Below are 4,287 nucleotides of genomic sequence, written 5' to 3'. Positions count from 1 at the left end.
CTGGTTGCAATTTATGTGATCCTGTGCAAGTTACTTAATCTTTATGAGCCTCAGTTTTCTTATCCATAAAATGGGGGGAATAATAATACCTACCTTTGGGATTGTTGCCAGGTGGCACAAATGGTTAAGCACTCAGCTGTTAACTGAAAGGTTGGCAGTTCACATCTACCCTGAGGCACCTTGGAAGAAAGGCCTAGAGATCTGCTTCCAAAAGCTCAAGCCGTGAAACGCCTGTGGAGCACAGTTCTACTCCAATGCACATGAGGACACCGTGAGTTAGAACTGACTCCCGGGCAATTGGTTTTTGGGGAGACTATTGCAATGATTAAATCATCTATTGTAAGTAAAGGAGTTAGTACATACTATGGCTCAACACAAGGGTGCAGCTATTGCTGTTATTATTCATAGCCTAAGGTGAGGGAGTTAGAAGGCAGGAGGATGCTGACGGCACAGAAAGGGAAGAAGTGAGGACACAATGAAGACCCCACTTTGCGTGAGGTCAGCTTTGTACGCTCTGTGCCCCTGTGAGGTCATCAGGCTTTGTGATGTCCACCAATGCTTCCTCAGGTCACGTATCACCTCATTTGAAAGGAATTTTATCCCCAGAGGCATCCTCAACTGAAGTATGGAGGCCTAGAGAAGGGAAAGTGTTTAATGTAAGTACCAGGACTACTTACTTAAATCTCAAACTTTAAAAGGTCTGTACTGAGGACTAAGGTGTGCCCGACTCAAGCGGTGGTATTTTCAACCACCTCATATGCGTGTGAAAGCTGGACAATGAATAAGAAAGACCAAAGAAGAACTGATGCCTTTGAATTATGGTGCTGGCAAAAAATACTGACTATATTATGGACTGCCAGAAGAAGAACAAATCTGTCTTGAAAGAAGAACAACCAGAATGCTCCTTAGAAGCAAAGATAGCGGGGGACCTCATACCATCAAGAAAGCAGTGCCGGGAGCAGAGCGCGTCCTTTGGACCGGGGTCCCTGTGCCGAGAAGCTCCTAGTCTGGGGGAACACTGATGAGAAGGCCGAGAGAGAGAAAGCCTTCGCCTGGAGCCGACACCTTGAATTTGGACTTTTAGCCTACTTTGACTGTGAGGAAATAAACTTCTCTTCCTTAAAACCATCCACTTATGGTATTTCTGTTGTAGCAGCACTAGATGACCAAGACAGAGTTTGGTGCCGAGAGAGTGGGGTGCTGCTCTAACAGACACCTAAAATGTGGAAACGGTTTTGTAACTGTCAACGGATACAGCAGTGACAGCAGCAGAGAACCTACAGCAGCAGAACCAGGAGACCAGTGCGAGATGGTGCTGGAGCCGACCCGCAGAGCGAGAGAGCTGAGTGCCTGTGTGCAGGAGGCTTCCTGGCGGAGTGGGGGGCCTCTGGGTACTTATCGGTGGAGCTAGGCTTGCCGACCCGCAGAGCGAGAGAGCTGAGTGCCTGTGTGCAGGAGGCTTCCTGGGGGAGTGGGGTGCCTCCGGGCACTTATACCGGTGGAGCTACAGAACATTGGAACACTTCCCCAGCAGGGCAGATGCGGGCATGAGGCCCAAGGGCCAAGAGGCCACAGGAAACAGAAGCAGAAGCTGAAGAGACAAGTGACACAAGAAGCCGAGCTGCCTGAGTCTCAAAAGCAAGAAAACCTTACTCCTGGAGTAGTCTCTATGGGCCACATACCTCGAGGCCTTTTTGAACCCCCAACTCAAGGCGTATTTCTCCCAGTTTGGCGGTGTGACAAGACTCAAATTGTCCAGAAGTAATAAGACTGGAAATAGCAAAGGCTACGCCTTTGTAGAGTTTGAGTCTGCTGATGTTGCCAAGGTAGTTGCTGAAACAATGAACACCTACCTTTTTGGTGAAGACTCCTGAAGTGTCATTTTGTGCCACCTGAAAAGGTACAGGAAGAACTTTTCAAAGACTGGGATGTTCCAGTCTCAAAGCCATCGCTTCCAGCAGGAAAACGGTACCATGAGAAACGGACATTGCCAGAAAAGCTGTGGATGGAGAAGCGATTTAAAAACAAAGAAAAATTATTCAGGAAGAAGTTAGCTAAAAAAGGAATAGTTTATAATTTTCCATCATTGATTTTACCGACAAAGAAAAAAGGAAAAGTTTCAAAAGCAGATCTTCAGAACTCTACAAAGAGCCAGGGCTCCACACCAGTCTGTACACCCACATTGTTGGAGAAGAGAAAGTCTGACGTGGCTACAATGCGTGATGATGACGAAGATAACGAAATCACTTTCAAACAGCCTGTAGTTGGTGTAAAAGCAGAAATACAAGAGACTCAAACACCTACCCGTTCAGGGAAAAAAAGGAGAAGAAGAGAAAACACACAGTGATTCTGAATGTATTTTATTATTAGGACTGACTCTTTAGATCTTACTAGGTGCAGTGATATGCAGACATTGGCACAATTTTTGGAAGAAAAACATTGGTGAAAATAAAAGCAGTCCGTAATTCTGGCTTGCCTACCGTTGCTGAAATACGGGGAGTGTGCCGTGACCTGCTCCCCTACCTCCGTGCGCTGTTAGTCTCCTCTCAGTTGCTTTGCGTGTTTTGTAGTTGTGCTTAGTTGCTGTTCAAACAGTGACGAGCAAGGGACTTCCTACAGTTATTTGTACGCAAGTGAAACAAGTAGGTTTTTGCCTTCTCGACTGTTGATGGTGCCTTGAAACGTGCTTTTGTATTAGCTACTCTAAATATATAAGAACGTTCACTGCTAAAAAAAAAAAAAAAGCAGCAGCAGCAAAGATAGCAAGACTACATCTCCCATGCTGTGGACATGGTATCAGGAGGGACCAGTCCCTGGAGAATAACATCAGGCTTGGTAAAGCAGAGGGTCCTAGAAAAGGAGGAAGACCCCCAATGAGATGGATTGACACAGTGGCTGCCACAAGGGGCTCAAACACAGCAACAATGGTGGGGATGGCGCAGGGCCGGGCAGCGTTTCGTTCTGTTGTACGTGGGGTCACTGTGAGTCGACGCTGACTTGACAGCACCTAAAAAGACAACAACAGCACGAGGCTCCTGAAGAAATGAAAACTCCCTACTAACTCCGATTACTAAGTGGTAGAAATACTGCATCTTAGAAGACATTAAGCAAGGTCATTTGAAAAAATGTTTAAGTTAGAAGGCTGATCCCCATATAACATTGCTGACACCTATTCAAAAGGGCCCCAGCATCCTAGCTGTGTTCCCAGCCTGCATCCTGAAATATTTGCCTCAGTCCATCTTGCTGGCCACTTCCCTTCCCCACCTGTTCCTGACTGCCTGAGGTCATGGCCCTAGACCTGTTTCCTGCCCCTCTGACCTGGCAGCTGATACTGTTTCCATCAGCTGACCTTTGGATTCCTTCCTCAGCTCAGATTTTCACTTGCCCCTTCATCACATTGCCTCATGGCTGAGCTGAACCAGGGTCCAGCCCCTCCTGGAAGCAGTTCTCAGGCCAGCTTCCGTACCACGTTCACCCTGCCTCCAGGAACGGACCCCAGACCCACATACCTTTATTCCCATCAGAAAGAATAATTTTGAGTTATGTTAAAGAACTGGACAACATTAAGACTTCAGCATTTGGTCATCAATGAGAACGTAAATATGAATCATGTAACTAGAAAGAATATGTGTACCTGAGAGTTGACCTTCTCCAGGTGTGCACACAGGTCCCTGGGTGGCTCAAACAGTTTGTACGCAGCTGCCAACCAAAAGGTTAGCAGTCTGAACCCATCAAATGGCTCCGTGAAAGAAAGGCCTGGAGATCTGCTTCTGTAAAGATGACAGCCAAGAAAACTCTGTGGAGCAAGTCTACTCTGTCACACATGGAGTCTCCATGAACCAGAATTGACACCAACAGGATTGGTGTACACGTAGTGAGAACCAGTCCTTACTCAGAGAAAACTAAAGAACAGTCATACTGAGTAGAGCTTTTCATATACAAGACTTCATTCAATATTCAGGAGGGAAGTGATTGTAATGATTGATTAGAAAGGGGCAACATAAATATGATTTTAATGCCTTCACGTAAGGTCATAGGGTGTTCAGACTACCCCTTGTAATCACTTTCCTGGCACCCTGTCCACATAGAAAAATATACAATACCTTCTAAGAATTGTCCTCTTTTACAGATGAGGCAAGTGAAGCAGAAAGGTTAATTATTTGCCCAAGGTCACAGCTTATAGGTGGTGGACCGGAATTTGCACTACTCCAAAATCTATGCTTTTAACTCCGACATTATGCTGCCTCTCAAAACAAGGATTTCATTCAAACATCTTGTAATAGTAAT

General features: G+C 46.0%; 1 pseudogene; it reads left to right on the top strand.

Annotated features, from left to right (window-relative positions):
• Positions 1-1,600: 1,600 nt before the first annotated feature.
• Positions 1,601-2,347, top strand: LOC101343901 (MKI67 FHA domain-interacting nucleolar phosphoprotein pseudogene; annotated as a pseudogene).
• The last annotated feature ends 1,940 nt before the right edge of the window (positions 2,348-4,287 follow it).

Source organism: Trichechus manatus, unplaced genomic scaffold, assembly GCF_000243295.1.
Source record: "Trichechus manatus latirostris isolate Lorelei unplaced genomic scaffold, TriManLat1.0 scaffold00160, whole genome shotgun sequence".
Lineage (NCBI taxonomy): Eukaryota > Metazoa > Chordata > Mammalia > Sirenia > Trichechidae > Trichechus > Trichechus manatus.
Note: the sequence above shows the minus strand (reverse complement) of the source record. Positions and strands in the feature narration are given on the sequence as shown.